The following is a 19,006-nucleotide window of genomic DNA, read 5'->3' as shown; positions in this document are numbered from 1 at the left end:
CTCTCTGTGGCCTGGGAGAGTGACATAGGATGGCCCAGAGCCTTGGGACTCTGTGCTCACATGGGGCACCCTAGGAGGCTCCTGGCTCCTGATTCCTGGCTTTGGCTTGGCTCAGCTCTAGCCATTGCAGCCACCTGGGGAGTGAACCAGAACACAGAGGACATTTGTCTCTCCTTCTCTCTGTAAATCTGCATTTCCATTAATATTAATAATAATAAACCTTTATAAAAAACAAAAGCAATTATAACCACATACTGCAAAAACAACTATTTAAAGCATAGGAACTGTTTCTTTCTGGAGTTTTTCATTTAATATTTTCTGACTGCAAGTGGCTGCCGGTCAGGGGTTGGGTTCTCAGATGACATTTATATTCTAGATAGCAACCTGCTATCTTGTCCCTCAAGGGTCAAACAGGGAAAAGGAGCTGAGTCCTTGGGGAAAGGCTCTCTCTTACCATGAGGGTGTGTTAACCAGGCACCTGCAGAAACCATAGCTTTGTCAGTTACAGCTGCTGTAGCTCTTCTAAGCCTGTGTCAAGGCCAAAGGAAATGGCTGTGGCTCAGTTCTAGGGACAAAAGAAGAGCATAGCCACTCAGCCCACTGCCGTCCATGACTCTCTGGTCGCTCTCTCAAGCCCAGTTTCCCCGTGGCTGGGACACTGGCAGCCCTTCTCAGTACAGAGGCAGAAAGATCCTCCAGAGCTCTCCATCATTACTGTGGCTCCTGCTCTGGGAGCCAGAGAAGATCCAGGGGTCCATGGCTTCTAGGTCTGTCTAGGAAGGCTGGGATTGCTCCTAGCGACCCAAGGATTCAGCATCAGCTCTTCTCATTAGGAGAGACGGTCTCCTCTTGTCTGCAGGATGAAGTCCGAATTCTGGAGCCTGGACCCCAATGCAGCTTCTGGCCCAGTCTCTGAGCAGCCATGGCCCCTCTAGCCCATTGTTTAACTTCAGGTGTGGGTTTTTGGTGCAGCGGTTAAAACCACCTGGGTTACCCACACTGAAGTGTCTGTCTCTGAGTCCCGACTCCACTCCAGATTCCAATTTCCTGCTAGTGCACATCTTGGAAGACAGCGGATGAGGGATCACCCTGTCACTCACATGATGAGCCCTGGGCTGGGTTTGTAGCTTTCAGCTTTGGCTTGGTCCAATCTGGCTACTGAGGCATTTTGGCAGTAAACAGGTAAATGCAAAATAGCTCACTTGCTCTGACTCTCTCTCTCTCTCTCTCTCTCTCTCTCTCACACACACACACTCACACATGCTTAATGTAAGATGTGGTCCTGGCAGCCTCTGGTGGGTCATCTTGACCCATGACCCCATTGGGCATCCAGCGGGAGAACCAGGCATGCTGGCAGGAGCTCCCAGGGGGTACTCAGTGCTGATGCCCCCCTTTTACAATCCATTCCCCAGACTGGGGCCCTGCACTGTGGCAGCAGAAGCTGCCTCTGAGCCCTTTGCCTCCCTTGCCCTAGGACTTTGCTTCTGGCACTGATCCTGGGCTTGATGGCCCAGCTGCCTGAAGAATCCCCACATCCAGCCCCAGGGTCCTCATCCAGTTCCCCACCCTGTGGGACCCAGTCAGACAGTTCCTTCTTCTATGCACCCCCTGCCTTTTTGCTCTAGAACTTTCCATCTTGTCTCACAACCATTTATTTTCATGACTGTACCCTTCCCTGGACTGTGAGCAATTTAAGGGTGAAGCGTGGGTGTCAAAACATGTTTCATTAATGATTGCATGAATAAATTATAATCAGTCTCAGAATGTACAGTCGTTGGCAACGCTACTCATAATGTTTTCGTCCTATAAATTACCTAGAGAATCATTTTGTATCATCCTGGACTTCCATTTCAAGACTCACAAGAGAGAAGAAAAAACACCTGCCAGTCTGGCCTACCTGGGTATCTGCAATTTGACTTGGATTAAATCTGTTGCTTGCTTATGCATCTCGAACTTCATTTTCCACAGGTCACAGTTCACTACTATTGTTTCATATTTCAGCTGTTGTCTTTTCCGCTGTTATTATTCTATAGGCTGTGAGTTACGATCATCAAGTCAAGATAACATCACTGCAAGCCATGTGCAGCTCTGGGAAGCCAGTGCCGGGCTGTCAGGAGCTGGCTAGGTGCCAGGAGGAGAAGGAAATGTTCCTCTATGTTGCTAGTCTTATCAGGACGCCCACCGTCTCTTGCCAAAACTATAGGAAAACGATGATTTACTGCCCCTGGAGCTACCCTAGATGTTCCTATAGGTAGGGAATCTTTCAACAGGTATTTTCACTGCAAATGCCTCTCGTGTTTTTCTATGGGATTAATCTGTAACTTGAGCTCCATATTGTGAAATCCTGACATGGAGATACTAATCACCATGAACAGCCGAGGTGTTGCTGTCATCACAGCCGCACTCACATCGGCTGGAGGGCTTTGTAGTATATGACATCCCATTCAGGTATGCTCACAAAAGAGCTACTGCAGACTTTAAATCTTACTGTGAAAACAATGTTCTTTTTGGAGGGAGGAAGTAAAGGGTAGGGAGAAAGGAATTTGCTAATGGAAAGCTGGCAAGGAATCTCAATTCTGTTCTTTTACACAACTTTAACTAGGGCTCTTCGAGAAGTTTATAGGAGAGGCCAGCACAGTGCTTTAGCAGGCTAAGCTTCTGCCTATGGTACTGGCATCTCACATGAGCACCGATTTGAGTCCCAGTTGCTCCACTTCCCAACCAGCTTCCTGCTTATGACCGGAAAGTCAGTAGAGGATGACCCAAGTCCTTGTGCTCCTGCAACTACATGGGAGCCCCGGAAGAAGCACCTGGCTTCATATCAGCTCAGCACCAGTCTTTGTGGCCATTTGGGGAATGCAGACGGAAGATCTTTTTCTTCTCTCTGCCTTTCAAATAAAAATAAATAAATCTCCTTTTCAAAAAGTGGGAAATACATGTATGGAAGCATCATGCATAAATTTAAAAAATTTTTGCACCCAAACAAACTTAGTTTTGGTTTTATTTTCCACAAACTTGTTGAAACACAGCTTAAATCTTTTTGATGCCAAACAACAACTCAATTCAGACAATTCAGTTTGTTCCTATGCACCTGATTTTTTTTTCTTTTATTTTGGTGGAAGAATTTGCCTCTCTGGCAGAAAGAAGCAAACTGACTTTAAGTTCAAATTCAGGTAATTAGAAGATACATTGTGTCTGGACTCAGTTAATCCATGCATCTCAATGAAACAACACTCACAGAGTACCAACTGCATGTATTTGCCCAGAGCTGTGTTGAGGATGACACGGAGAGGAATACAGCATCATTTCTCCCTTCTCCTTGGGACCTATAGTCTATTCAGATGTGAGTGAGTCAGAATGGATGGCAGTGTCCTGCACTGGAGGGCCTGGATTCAATGCCTGGCTCTGACTTCTGACTCCAGTTTCCTGCTAGTGCAGATCCTGGGAGGAATTCCAGCTTGCCCAGAAAAGAGATCAAAACTGAGTTCCTGGCTCCTGGCCTCAGCCTAGTGTTGCTTGGATATTTGGGGAATAAATCCGTAGGTGGGAGTGCCCCCTCTCCCTCTCACCTCCCTCTCCCTTTCTCTCTCTTTCTCCCCCTTTTAAATAACCCATGAAAATTCTCAACAATTCCTATACTACTCAGTCCCTGGGAGCAAACTGTAGCTCTTAGCAACAAAGCAGAACTCTGGCCATTTGTGTGGGATCTCTGAGCTTCTGTCTCCTCCTCTGTTAAATGGGGGAATTTGAGACATGAAACAGCAGTTGGAAAAAAATTTTCTCTCTCTCTCTCTCTCTCTTTTTCAAATAAATAGATAGAAGTAACAACAGCAACAACAAAATCAAAAGTAATTTCCTTGGTGGGGAGATAGCATTTGGGAAGATGCTCTCAAGGAAATACAGAATGCTGTGTAATGTCATACTTCCTAACTCTGGGGATTGTCTCACAAGTACTGATTTTTATGCTCCATATTTTACAGCATGTATGCTCTTTGCACATGTCAAACACGTCAAAATAAAATAGAAATATATCAAATGTTAAATTTGCATTTTTTGAAAGGCATAGAGACAGCAAAAAATAGGTACAGAAAAAAAAAAAAAAACCTTTCAATCACTGATTCACAGCCCAAATGACCACAAAAATCAGAGCTGAGCCAGGCCGAAGCCAGACCCTTGGATCTCCCGCGCAGGTGACAGGGTCCCAGACACTCAAACCATCACCCACCACCTCCCTAGGTGTGCATTATCAAGAAGCTGCAACAGAAGTGGAACGGAACTTGAACCAAGCACTCTGACATGGGATTCAGGTATTTCCGACGGTATCTTCACCACTGCACCAAATGCCTGTCTTTAAATCCAGATATTTAAAAATAGTTTAGGGGCTGGCTTTGTGATACCATGTTAAATCGCTGCCCGCAATGCTAGCGGCCTGGTTCAGGCCCCAGCTGCTCCACTTCTGATCCAGCTTCCTGTTAATACACCTCAGAAATCAGTGGGTGACACCTAAGTATCCCTACTGCCCATGTGAGAGACAGGATAAGTGTTCCAGGGTCCTGGCTTCAATGAGGCCTAGGCATAGCTGAAGGAAGTAAACCATTCTCTCTCTCTCTCTCTCTCTCTCTCTCTCTCATGTCCCCACCTCTGTAATTCTGCCTAAGTTTTTAAACTAAATCTGTTTGAAAATTTTAGAGCATTTTTAAAAAAGAAAACATAGCACTTGTTATATAGTGGTATGTCTACAGACAGGATTTATGGGCACTTTCTATTCCATTTCTTAATGTTTTGTGTCTTTTATGCCGCATGTGTAATATTTATGTTGGCAACAAACAAACAAAAGGAACAAGCATGAAGTCCTCAACGTATTCATGACAGGGCTGATGTTATTGTGCTGCTGTTGGCATCCTGTACAAACGCTGGTTTGAGTCCTGGCTGCTTCACTTCCTGTCTAAATCCCCACTAATGAACAAGCCTGGGAAAGCCCTGGAAGATGATGCAAGGCTTCGGGCCCACGTGGAAGACGTGGATGGTGTTCCTAGTTCCTAACTTTAGCCTGGCCCAGGACTGACTGTTTTGGTCCTTTGTGGGAATGAACTAGCAAATGAAGGCTCTCTTTTGCTCCCTCCCTATGTATAACTCTGCCTTTCAAATAAGTAAATAAATCTTTTAAAATATTTTGACAGCAAATATATATTATAAAAAAGTTATGAATAAATTTCAAAATTATTTTGCAGCAAAGTAAACTCATATTAACTTATTATGACATGGTTGAAAAAAATAGGTTTTTTTTGAATTTATTTTTTTGTGCTTGAAAGAGCTACAGAGAGATCTTCTATCCGCTAGTTCACTTCTCAAGTGACTGCAACAGCAGGAGCTGGGTTGGTCTGAAGCTTGGGGCCACGATCTCGTTTCAGATCTCCCAGGTGAGCACAGTGGCCTAAAGCCTTGGGTCATCCCCTGCTGCCTGCCCAGGCCATTAGCAAGGAGCTGGATCAGGAACAGGTGAGAGATTACTTTTAAGATGTGGTGGCTGGGCCTGGCAGCGTGGCCTAACATCTAAAGTACTCGCCTTGAACGCCCCAGGAGCCCATTAAGGCGCCGGTTCTAATCCCGGTGGCTCCACTTCCCATCCAGCTCCCTGCTTGTGGCCTGGGAAAGCAGTTGAGGACGGCCCAAAGCTTTGGGACCCTGCGCCCGCGTGGGAGACCTGGAAGAGGTTCCTGGTTCCCGGCTTCGGATTGGCGCGCACCGGCCATTGCGGCTCACTTGGCGAGTGAATCATCAGATAGAAGATCTTCCTCTCTGTCTCTCCTCCTCTCTGTATATCTGACTTTGTAATAAAATAAATAAATCTTTAAAAAAAAAAAAAAAGATGTGGTGGCTGTCCGTGTCTTCCTCGGTGTGTCCGTGGACTTAGGTGCCTGCTGAGGAACTTGGCCTGAAATGTTGTTCATCCTGCTTTTCTTTCCACCTTTTGATGAGGTGCTTAAAGTTTTCTGTTGGATTAGAGGAGCCAGTTTTCTTGTTGTTTGTGTGAATCTGGTTATGTTCTTTATTCATGCATGGGAGTTAGCAACAAAGGTGGCCCAATCTAGCTACATATGTCCCAAGCTGGATCACACATCCATGTGATGTTTTCTGAGGTTGGGATTAGATGCCATGTTCTAACTGGGGAGCCCTACAAGGACTTCTACTGGGTCAGTCTTCAGACCCAATCCTCAAGTGTGCCAGCAGTTGCTGGGACCCAGTTATGGAGATCCCCAATAACTCCTACCAGGCCTGCCTCTAGACGTGGTTATTGTGTGCGGCAGGACTAGAATAGTACCCATATGGGGTGCCAGGCCTGCAGGCAGAGGACTAGTCAGATATGCCACTAAGAAGAATCTGGTTTAAGGCACTGAGAAGGATGAGAGATCAGTTTGGAAAGAGACCCTGTGGGGCCCAGCCGCGTGGCCTAGTGGCTAAAGTCCTCGCCTTGAACGCACCGGGAGCCCATATGGGCTCCGGTTCTAATCCCGGCAGCTCTACTTCCCATCCAGCTCCCTGCTTGTGGCCTGGGAAAGCAGTTGAGGACGGCCCAAAGCCTTGGGATCCTGCACCCGCGTGGGAGACCTGGAGGAGGTTCCAGGTTCCTGGCTCCTGATCGGCGCAGCACTGGCCGTTGCGGCTCACTTGGGGAGTGAATCATCGGACAGAAGATCTTCCTCTCTGTCTCTCCTCTCTGTATATCTGACTTTGTAATAAAAGTAAATAAATCTTAAAAAAAAAAAAGAGACCCTGTGAAAGCAGCATGAATTCTACTCAAACTGCAACAAGATGAAACCTTGAATTTTTAAGGTTAACTTGTTTTTCATTTAAACAGCAAATTTAGAGAGAAACAGAGAGATCTCCCACCCACTGGTTTATAACCCAATGGCCACAACAGCCAGAAGTAGGCCTGTTTGTAGACAGGAGCCAGGAGCTTCTTTCCAAGTTTCCCCTGCAGGTTCAGAGTCCCAAAGCCTCAGTCCATCCTTGGCTGCTTTCCTAGTATATAAGCAGGGAGCTGAATGAGAAGTAGAGCAGCCAGGCCACAAACCAGCATCCAAATGGGATGCCAGCACTGCAGGTAGAGGATTAGTCTGTTGAACCACTGTACTGGTCCCATGTAACTCATTTTAAGAAGGATGATGTTGAAGATGAAGCTCAAGGTGGCAAACCATTCACAATAATGTGAGAGAAAAAAAAGCTAACTTATGTATACTTTAATTGAAGGGGATTAATAATTAGCCACAGAAGCAACAGAATGAGTTGAGCACTGGGGCACAACAGGGGTTATGTCATCATTGTGTGGACAGCATCCCTTATGGAGCTAACGTACTTAGGAAGCAGCAAATGATGACTCACTTGGGCACCTGCTGCTCATGTGAGAGATCTAGAAGGAGCTCCTGGCTTCTGCTCTCAGCCTGGCCATCCTTGGCTTTTGCAACCACTTGAGGAGTGAATGAGTAGGTGAAAGCTTTTTCTCTCTCTTTCTCCAGTCCCCCTTTACATACTTTTCAAACAGGTAGAAAGAGAGAAATAGGAAGAAAGAGAAATAAGAAAGAAAGAGAAAGAAAGGGGAGGGGAGTGAGAGTGAGGGAGGGAGGAAATCAGGGGAGAGAGGGAAGAAAGAAGAATCAACACTATAGCCATCCCAAGTGGCTCAGCTTACGTAAGAGTGAAACTGGAGCACGCTTTCTGTTCAGCAGGTGTCAAAACCATTGTGGCTAGATGAATTGCAGACAGGAGGAGGGCTTTTGATGGAGACTTACACAAATACAGTCAAGATTCTGAAGCTTTTTCTTTAAAGAACTGTATCAGGAGAGGAAACGCGGCTTTACCCATGTGGTCTTGAAAACACGGCACAATCCAAGGTACAGCTACCAAGAGATGAAGATGCTCCTGGCAAAGCCAGACCTGGTCAAGAGCAAAGGTCATAGCTATTTTGCTGTTGTTTGATACCCAAGGTGTTCTTCTGCTTGTAGACTTTGAGGAGACCAAAGGACAGTAAAATTCCTTTAGTATGTGAATGTTTCCAGAAAGTTTACTAAAGTTTTGGCAGGAAAGCTTGACTAGAGAGTGTTTCACCATGACACTGCTCCTGGTTCATCTCTCTCATCAAACAAGGACAATTTTTCATGTTTCCATGCAAAATCATTAGGCATTCACCTTACAGTGGTGATTTGGCTCTTTCTGACTTGATTTTATTTCCTAATCTTAAAGAAATTGAAAGCATGAATTTCTCCTCAGTTAAAAACTACAGTGATGTGGTCAAACTCTCAGTATCCTAAGTTCTTTAGGAAGGGACAGAGTGGTTGTTACCATTATTTACAAAATATTATAAATTTACAAAATTATTTACAAAAGTTCCTTGAACTTGGGGGAGCATATAATCAGAAATAAAGTTCATATTGTTTAGTTTTCCTTTTCAAATATTTATCCATAGGATTGACATTATAGTTTAACAACCTAAGCCTCTTCCTGTGAAGCCAACATACCATACGGACCCTGGTTCAAGTCCTAGCTCCTCCACTTCTGAGTCAGCTTCCTGCTAATACACCTGGGAAACTAGCAAAAGATGGCCCAAGTGCTTGGGACTCTGCACTCACTTGGCAGACCCAGGAAAAGCTCAAGGCTCAAAAAAATTTTATATATATAATTCAATTTAAATTTAAAAAAAAGAAAAGAAAAAAATTTTTGCGAAACTCTTGAGTTCCTGGACTCAGCTTGGCCCAGCCCTGGTTGTTGTAGTCATTTGCGGAGTAAAGTAACACATGGAATATTCTCTCTCTCTTCTCATAATTCTGTCTTTCAAATACATAAATAACTTTTAAGCATTTAAATATTTGTATATTTATTTGAAAGTCAGAGTTGAAAAGAGAGGGAGAAACAGATCTTCTATATACAAGGTTAAATCCTCAAGTGGCTACAATGGCTGGGACTGCATCCAGCTGAAACCACACACCTGGATCTCCATTCAGGTATTTGATATGAATGGCTGGCAACCTAGAACTTGGGCCATCACTGCTTCACTGCTTTCCCAGGTATGTGAGCAGGGAGCTGGATAAGAAGCAGAGTCATGGGCTTCAACCAGTGCTTAACCAGGATGCCAGCAGACCTGGTGCAAAGGCCTCGTGGTTAAATCCTCCACCTTGCGTGCACTGGGACCCCACATGGGCACCAGTTTGTGTCATAGCTGTTCCAGTTCTCATCCAGAGCCCTGCTTGTGGCCTAGGAAAGCAGTAGAGGATGGCCCAAATCCTTGGAATCCTGCACCCACATGGGAGACCTGGATGAGTTCTTGGCTCCTGGTTTCAGATTGGCTTAGCTCTGGCTGTTGTGGCCACTTGGGGACTGAATCAGTGGATGGAAGATCTATTTCTCTGTACCTTCTTCTCTCTGCCTATCTACCTTTCCAACAACAACAACAACAATAAAAATCTTAAGAAAAAAAAGTCGAGGGCGGGGGGGGGAAGAGATGCTGCATCACAGGTCACAGTTTAACAAACTATCTCTTTTATTATTTATTATTTATTTAAAAGGCAGAATAACACAGGGAGAAAGGCAATGGGGGCGAGAGAGAGTTCTATTTTCCAGCCACTGGTTCTCTTCCCAAATGGCTGCATGGCCGAAGGTAGACCTCTCCATAGTCCAGAGCCAGGAGCTTCTTCTGGGTCTCCGCATGGGCGCAGAAGCCCAAGCATCTGAGCCATCTTCTGCTGCTTTCCCAGCACATTAACAGGGAGCTGGATCAGAAGTGGAACAGCCAGGACCCAAAGACCCATTTGGGATGCCAGCATAACAGGGAGCAGATTTTCCTGCTATGCCACAACATCAGCCTTTGTTTCATCTTTTAATTCTCTTTTTCCATGGAGTATTACAAGTCTCATCTTACATTACAATCCTTTCATTAACAAAGTATCATGTTTCAAAACCTCAGCTATTTCAAATCCAAATACTAGTTTCCCAGTGTAACTTATTGGGCCAAGGATGTGGTCAGCTATAAAGCATACTCTCCTTTTATGTGTTATCAAGAACGGGGGAGGGAGGAAATAACACGATCCATTGTCTCTGAGACTACTAAATTTTGTACAGATTGAAAGAGATCTTTCCAAGTGACTTAAACAATTATTTTCATATCACTTATACATGACAAGAAAAATGCAAACAAATTGGCTCAAGTACTCCTAATATTTCTTCTTTTTTCTTCCACCATTGTTAAGAATAATTGCCGTTAGTATCTCCCAAGCCTTCTGGCCTTTCTGCCATCAGAGCATTGGTGACACAGCACTTCTTCAAAGCACGCTCCATGGTGGTGTCAGGTTTTCTCCCATGCTCCTGCCTCCTGTGCTGCTAGTCGCTCTTACTGGCAGGTGTCAATAAGAACTGGTACTGTGACACAGTAGGTGAAGCCTGCATCACTGACAGCCCATGTAAGACCCCTGCAAATCTCAGCTACTGCACTTCCACACCAGTTCCCTGCTTTCCCTGAGAAAGCAACAGAAGATGGTCTGACTGCTAGCGGCTCCCTGCTACCCAAGTGGGAGACCTGGATAGTGTTCCAGATTCCTGGCTTTGGGCTGCTGGCCCAGCCCTGGCCATTACAGCCATTTAGGGAATGAACCAGCAGGGAGATCTCTTTTTCTATCTCCCTCTCTCTTTAAACTCTATAGCCGTTCAATTAGGATAAATAAATTTTAAAACAAAAAGTCAACAGGGTTTTCAAACTATAAGCAAAATTCCTGTTCCTCTTCCCGTCCCCACTGACCACCCCCTCAATGGTTCTTAAATGTTTTTTTTTTACTAAAATACTTTCAGTTGGCAGCTATCTGATCTTGCCGTGGAGAACAACCATCAAGTCCACACAGGAATAGACTTCAGCAGCTGCACTGTGATTGCTGTCAGGCCAATAACACTGAGAAGATGCCCTTGACCAACACAGAGTCTGATCTTCAGAGATGGTGCAAGGTGAAAGCCACCATGTTGAACTCATTAACTTGGGCCAGTATGATGGCTCAATTGCTTAATCCTCCACCTTTCACGTGCCAGAATTCCATATTGGCACCAGTTAATGTCTCGGCTGCTCCACTTTCCATCCAGCTTCCTGCTTGTGGCCTGGGAAAGCAGTCAAAGATGGGCCAAAGCCTAGGAACTCTGCACCCATGTGGGAGACCCAGAAGAAGTTCCTGACTGCTGGCTTCGGATCGGTTCAGCTCTGGCTGTTGCAATCATTTGGGGACTGAACCAGTAGATGGAAGATCTTTCTGTCTTTCTTCTCTATAAATATGCCTTTCAAATAAAAATCAATAAATCTTTTTTTAAAAAATTGATACATTTCAGGGAAGTGAATCCATTGCTTTCCCCAAAGGATGGACCATCAAAGACCATCATAGACACAAGTAGAGCCTTCCTTTGGGTTCTCTGCACCCAAGGTGAAGCAGGAACCAGTGCTGCGAGCAGTTCTCTTGCACTGAGGCAAGGCAGGGCCCACCAGCTCTGGAGAAGATGACAAATAAAGCTCAAACGCTGCCAGGCTGACTTTGCTTTTCTATGACAACGTGCTGACAACTGGAACAATGTCTGTGGCAAAACAATCCTCCCTGAAAACAAAAGCTGTCTTCTGAGCTGAGTTCTAAGCAGTTGCAGCAGTTAGTGCTCGGTTTTAATTATCACAAGCAAATAAGTACTTGAAATTAGCATTAATATTATCATTCCCTTAATAAAAGTTACATTCTTCATGGAAGTTAATTTGAACATCTTTTCATTCTACAATTGCTCCCTTCCACGCCCATAAACACACCCAACGCTGCGTGTGCAGCTCAGTCAGTCCTCAGCATCCAGTGTTACAGCAGGAATACTAAGCCTCTGTCCATGATGCCACCATCCCATATTAGCATTGGTTCGTATCCCAGCTATTCCTCTTTAGATCTAGCTCCCTGCCGATGCACCTAAGAGGCAGCAGGTGGTGGTCCAAATACTTGGACCTCTGCCATCCACAGAGCAAATTCAGATGGAGTTCTAGGCTCCTGGCTCTGTCTGGCATAGCCGTGGCCACTGCAGTCAGTTGGGAAGCAACCAGCAGTTGGAAGATGTCTCTTTCTCCCCTTTCTCCTCTTCCTATTCCTCTATATCTCTGTCCTTCAAATAAATAAGTATTTTTAAAAATTAATAACTTGTGACATAGCAGGTTAAGTCTCTGCCTGTGACGTTAGCGTCTCTTACAGATTCTGCTTTTGACTCCCAGCAGCAACAAGTTTCATCCAGTTCTCTGCTAGTGCACCTGGGAAAACAGCAGAAAATGATTCAAGTCCTTGTACCCACATGGGAGACTTGAAAGAATCTCCTGGGTCATGGCTTCACACAAGCCAAGCTCTAGCCATTGTGGTCAGCTGGGGAATTAAGCACGAATGAAAACTCTTTCTCTCTCTCTCTCTGGTTATTCAACCTTTCAAGTTAAAATAATTAAACCTGGGCCCAGTGTGATTCATCAATGGCTAAATCTTCCCCTTACAAGTACTAGGATTCCATATGGATGCCTATTCATGTCCTGGCTACTCCGTTTCCCTTTCAGCTCCCTGCTTGTGCCTGGGAAAGCAGTGGAGAGTGGCCCAAAGCCTTGGGACCCTGCATGCACAAGGGTGCCCAGAAGAGGCTCCTGGCTCCTAGCTTCAGATCAGTTCGGCTCTGGCCATTGTGGTCATTTGGGGCGTGAACCAGCAGATGGAGGATCTTTATCTCTCCTTCTCTCCATAAATGTGATCTGTCTTTCCAAAAAATAGATAAATCTTTTAAAATGAAACAAATAAAATAAACCAACAAGCTTACAAAGACTTCCTGTCAGTCTCACCTCTGGGAGACCACAATTATGTCATATCTCTATCCTTAACCCACCGATCATTAGTATTAATGTATCAGAGTTGAGGCAGCTGCATGAGTATTGGGGAGACAAATCTTGCTGAACCCACAATGAAGTTCTCCAAAACTTAGAAGACTTTTTGAGGAGATTAATGCAAATATTAATGAACATGATTTTTTATATATCTTATAATGAAATGTGTCAACATTTTAAGATATATATATATAACCCAGTGAACTGGGAGTGGCACCATGGTGTAGAGGATGAAGCTATTGCCTGCAGTGCCAGCGTCCCATATGGATGTTGGTCTGAGTACCCACTTCCCATCCAGCCCCCTGATAATGTGTCTGGGAAAGCAGAGAAGAGGACCCAGGTTCTTGAGCCCCTGAAGCCATGTGAAAGACCTGGAAGAAGCCCCAGGCTCCTGGCTTCAGACAGGCCCAGCTTTGGGGATTGTGGCCATTTGGGGAATGAATTACTCTATGAAGGAGATCTCTTTCTGTAACTCTACATTTGAAATAGATAAATCTTACAAAACAAAATAAACAGGGCCCAGCGCAGTAGCCTAGTGGCTAAAGTCCTTGATTTACATGTGCCGGGATCCTATATGGACATCAGTTTGTATCGTGGTGGCCCCACTTCCCATCCAGCTCCCTATTTTTGGTCTGGGAAAGCAATAGAGGATGGCCCAAAGCCCTGGGACCCTGCACCTGTGTGGGGGACCCAGAAAAGTCTCCAGGCTTCAGATCAGCTCAGCTCTGCCTGTTGCAGCCACTTGGGGAGTGAAGCAGTGGATGGAAGATCTCTCTCTCTGACTCTCCTTCTCTCTGTAAATCTGTCTTTCCAATAAAAATAAATAAATCTTTTTTTAAAAAAAGACATTTGCAAAAATCCAGAACAATACAGCCTTCTGAATAATTCATTTGTGGGAAGTAGTTATTTGTCACAAAACACATGATTTTAACATGCAATAAATTGTATTTTTGTTTTTGCAGTCTTTCTGGTTTTGTTTCAACGTGGATAAAACACACAAGTTCACGTTCCTTGTTGTGCAGCCCTGCGCTGGGACTGGGGACCCAGTGCGCATCAGCCTTGTTGTTCTTAGGGGATGTCTCTGAGCAGGATCCGTGCAGCCAGAGTCCCTTGACACGGAGCAGGAACTTCAGGAAGCCACTAGACACCACGGGCTTACTTTTCTGTTGTTTCCATACCCAGTTTAGGACATGAGAATCCGGCCCCCATTTGTTGGCACCTCTGAGTCCTCCCAGCTATGCTTGATTTTGACTCTTCGATCTCCCTGGTGCCCGATGAACTTCTTGATCCTATTTTAACTTCACCAGGAGTCGGAGGCAACCACAAGGCTGAGCTATTCTTGGTTGCCACCTCTATGGGCAGTAATTGTTACTTTTAAAAATTTCAAAACATGTCTTATGTTGTTAGTTTTAGTGCCTAATGCTATAACTATCAGCAGATGTAGCCCACAAAACAAACTCCCAAGAGTCTCAATAATTTTTTTAAATTATTTATTATTTAACTTCAGTAATTACATTGTATTATGTGACACAGTTACATACAGTGAGCCAGGCCAGTCCTGTGGCATGGCAAGCTAAGCCTCCACCTGTAACACCAACATCCTGTATGGGTACCAGTTCAAGTCTTAGCTGTTCCACTTCTGATCCAGCTCCAAGCTAATGCACCTAGGAAAACAGTGGAAGATGATTCAAGTCCTTGGGCCCTGCACCCATGTAGGAGTCACGGAAGAAGCCTCTGACCCTAGCTTTAGCCTTTGCTATTGTGGGAATTCACCATTTGGGGAGGAACCAGTGAATGGAATTCCTTTCTCCCCCCGCCCCTCTCTCTCTCCTCATCTCTCTGTAACCCTGCCTTTCAAATAAATTCTAAAAAAAAATAAATAAAGGATGTATGAAAAGATCATGATTCCCAAGCCTTGAAAAAATATTTGCATCGGTCTAAGACAGTATGTCCCTTACCTCGTCTCTCCCATTGGTCCTTGGAAGTTTCCATTTATTGAGACTCTACTACAGGCAAACGTCTACCAAGATGAAAAGCTTAAGAAATTTATGTGGTTTTGACTCCAGATTTCTTTCTCTTCTTTTCTTTAAAGATTTTTGCATATTTATTTGAAATGCAGAGTTACACAGAGAGAAGTTGTCCATCAGTGGCTTACTCCCAAGATGGCCACAATGGCCAGGGCTGGGTCAAGCCAAAGCCAGGAACCAGGTGCTTCATCAAGGTCTTCACGTGGGTAGCCGGAATCTAAACACTTGGAGAATCCTCTGCCACTTTTCCCAGGCCATTGGCAGGGAGCTGCATCAGATGTGGAGCAATATAAACATCAAACTGGCACTCATGGGATGCAGACACACAGGTTATGCTTTACCCACTGCACCACAAACACCATCCTCTTGACTTTTGGTTTCTTCTTACTATTTTTTTTTTGAAAGGAGAGAGAAAGAAAGAGAGAGAGAAAGATTGAGATCTTCCATCCACTTGTTCATTCCCCAGGTGACCACTTGGCTGGAGCTGAGCCAATCCAAAACTGGGAGCCTAGAACCTCCTCCGGGTCTCCCACATGGGTACAGGGGCCCAAGGACCTGAACCCTCTTGGGCTGCCCTCCAAGGCCATTAAAGGAGCTGGATCAGAAGTGGAGCTGCGAGGATTTGAGCTGGTCCCCATAAAGCATTGTGGCACTGCAGAGAGAGGCTTAGCTTACTACACCATGGTGCCAGCCCCAATTTTCAAATTCTATCTTCAGGAAATGTCTAGTTAGATTTACTCTCAACCAATCACATTCTTTCTCCTCCTCTCTATTGATGCATCACTTCATAAACATCAAACACCCTTTAATAACTAGAAGAAATTAGACGCTTTTTGTAAGATACTTTCCTGATATAGACATTGGACCTTTTGGTACATGATTGTATTTAACCCTACAACCAGCCTACCAGCCTAGGAGGCAGGTGCTACTACCATTTTGCAGGTGAAAACCTCAAAGTCATGTGAGTGAAGCGACTTGCTCAATGCACAGGAAGCAGTGATGGAGTCAAGAAGGAATCCCAGACCTGGACTGTAGCCCTGGGGTTAGGGAGTTGGTCTTCATCCTGCACTCACCCACAATAGTGCCTGGAGAAGGCGTGAATACATGGATAAAGACAATTCTCCGCTGCCAACAGGTTCACAGGCTGATGGAGAGCATTAAGCAACTGTGCAAGCATTTGGTATTTTTTTTCTTTTTTAAAAAATATTTATTTCACTTTTTTATTACAAAGTCAGATATACAAAGAGGAGGAGAGACAGAGAGGAAGATCTTCCATCTAATGATTCGCTCCCCAAGTGACTGCAACAGCTGGTGCTGTGCCGATCTGGAGCCAGAAGCCAGGAGCCAGGAACCTCCTCCAGGTCTCCCACACGGGTGCAGGATCCCAAAGCATTGGGCCGTCCTCAACTGCTTTCCCAGGCCACAGGCAGGAGGGAGCTGGATGGGAAGTGGAGCTGCCGGGACTAGAACCAGCACCCCATAAGGGATCCCGGTGCGTTCAAGGCAAGGACTTTAGCCACTAGGCCACGCGGCTGGGCCCTACAATTTGGTATTTTCAACCTATGCCATCCTGTCTTGTTCAAGAAAAATAAAATTGAAGTGCTTTCGTGGTTTGTATTTCTTGACTTCTGGTTCCAGTTAGGATTGGGGAACACTAACCATTTATTGAGGGCTGCACAGAGCATTGCGGGGAAAAATAAAAGCAGAATTGAGTCTCCAACTCCCAGGGCTTCCTGCCGAGTATGATGATCAGGAGGTGGACAGTCCACCCATGGCTATGACCAGACAGGTGAGAGCGAGGCAGGCTCCACGAGAGAGGCGTGCTTGGCCTCTCGCAGGTGCAGGGAGCGGCAGCCGATGGGAGCAGCTAACAATGGCCTCCCAGGAGAGCAGGTGCCTGTAGGATGAGATGGACTGGGATGGAAAAAGATGACAGATGATATGACTGCAAGGAGAGCTGGCAGATGTAGATCATTGTCAAAGCTTGGTATCTCCGGCAGCAGACACTGAGACACATTATTAATGATGAAGAGAAAGGAGGAGCAGCGGGGGAGATGGAGGAAGCAGCGAAATGGCGGTACAAGGTTAGCCAAGCCCAGCCCCAGCAACCAGATGGGCCAAGGTCATCCCTAGTCTGCGAAAGGGTCAGGTTCAAAAGGCAGAGGATTCTCCAGCTGTAGGCCAAGGTTTAGGTTGCACTGTACCTAGGCAAGTGCTACACTGCTGCGAAAAAAGCAACTAGTAGCTGATGGCATTCTGAACCTGGTTAATGCTAAATTTGTGTTAACTATACCAGTTTTCCATCATAGACACCTATAAACACAAGAGCCAGGGTGGTTGTGGACCAGGCTAGGCAAGGCAGAAGAATCTGCTGGCGTGTGTGGGGGCTGGGTGAGGGGGTGGGTAGGGCTGAGCTAAGCTGCAGCATCCATGGGTGTGCTCAAGAGCCAGATGGGATGCAGAACAGCCTGGGCTAGGCAGCAGCACATGCCAGCACACACAAAAACCAGGGTTGTGGGCAGGCCTTAGGGGGTTATTAGGAATTGTCCCAACTGGGCCACTGCACCCGTCGGTATGGCATAAGGACCTGGTCTGTAGTAGGCTGGCTGGGCTAGGCTGCAGCACTTGTCACTTCGCATGAAATTTGGGGCTGGGGCGGAACTGACCAGGCAGCTGCATCCACCAGTACATGCATTGGCTGGTGTAAGTGATAAATCATACCTAACCCTGCACTGGCTAGCACACATAAGAATCAAGTCTGAGATCACCCCAGGCAAGGTTTCTTGGGGGATTTCCCAACTACATCATTGGAATCAAATCCGACCACAGGGAAAATCACATGACCTTAGAGTGCATGTATTGGGACTGGGGCCTACTCAGCTGTTGATGCCTATGCATGCCCAGATGCACATGGGGAACATCTAGGCTAGCAGAGAACATCGAGTGCCTCAAGAGGATGGAAAGCAGAACAGGATGAACCACTCTTCCTGGTCAAGCTTTACATCAAGTGTCTAGGATTGTGGATGTACTAAGGTGGACTTGGTCAATCAATAGACCTTGGAAAGATCCCTATGCAACAATGCCAACCATGTCTCAGCATTAAGAAAACCACTCAAGTAATACCCTTGGGACACCCTTCTCCAAATGGGGTTTCTAAAGTGTTATCAAATGATCATTGTCCCATCACCAGATGCTGATATAGTTTGACAGCAAGAAGTGGCCCTCCCCACTTCCCTTCCTGCAGACAAAGGAGGAAAAAAATTGAAACATTTGTCTCACCCACCTTCCTCCATACTTGACCCTTTCCACCCTAGACAGAGACCCACAAGGGCATATACCCCTCTCAACTATGTAAAAAACATTAAAAATAAAATTTGTAAAAAATAAAATAAAAACAAAGAATTCCCTGCCTCTGGGCATTCAGTGCAATCACTCAAGACAAAATGGGACATCAGCTCCCCAGCTCCTCTCAGAAATGCTAATTACCTGGAAATCCTGCGGTGGCACAGGAAACACGTCACACTTGTTGGATTGGAGTCCATATTTTCATGGACTGCCTCTGGTTGTCCTGGCCACAGCTCCTTGCAAATCTGTGGCAACAGTCACCCTTCCTAGAAAGGAGATGCCGCTCCAGCTGTAGCAGTGATGTCAGCCTCTCTATTTTCTGTCTGTTCTCTCATGTCTTATCTGCTCAATTTATCTCTGACTCACTATCAATTCCGGTGAACTTCTAGCACCTTCTATACCTAACCTTATCCTCTGATAGTTCCAGAACATCCTCAGGCCTGGCTGCAGGTGCTGTGACTCTGCACCTGGGAAAAGGTGCTTTTTTTCTTTTAAAGATCTATTTATTTTTATTGGAAAGTCAGATATAGAGAGAGGAGGAAAGACAGGCAGGAAGATCTTCCATCCGATGATTCACTCCCCAAGTGGTAGCAATAGCTGGTGTTGCACCAATTCGAAGCCAGAAGCCAGGAGCCAAGAACTTCTTCCAGGTCTCTCACATGGAAGCCGGACCCCAAGGCTTTGGGCCGTCCTCGACTGCCTTCCTAGGCCACAGGCAGGGAGCTGG

The 19,006-nt window shown here is 45.6% G+C and overlaps 1 long non-coding RNA gene across 1 annotated transcript in view; it reads right to left on the bottom strand.

Annotated features, from left to right (window-relative positions):
• Positions 1-454: 454 nt before the first annotated feature.
• Positions 455-19,006, bottom strand: part of LOC131480525 (uncharacterized) — a 57,009-nt gene continuing 38,457 nt past the window's right edge. Inside the window, exon 3 of the long non-coding RNA XR_009245587.1 lies at positions 455-565. This is a non-coding gene — a long non-coding RNA (uncharacterized LOC131480525). The remainder of the gene's footprint in view (positions 566-19,006) is intronic.

This window comes from Ochotona princeps, chromosome 6 (genome assembly GCF_030435755.1).
Source record: "Ochotona princeps isolate mOchPri1 chromosome 6, mOchPri1.hap1, whole genome shotgun sequence".
Taxonomy (NCBI): Eukaryota; Metazoa; Chordata; class Mammalia; order Lagomorpha; family Ochotonidae; genus Ochotona; species Ochotona princeps.
Note: the sequence above shows the minus strand (reverse complement) of the source record. Positions and strands in the feature narration are given on the sequence as shown.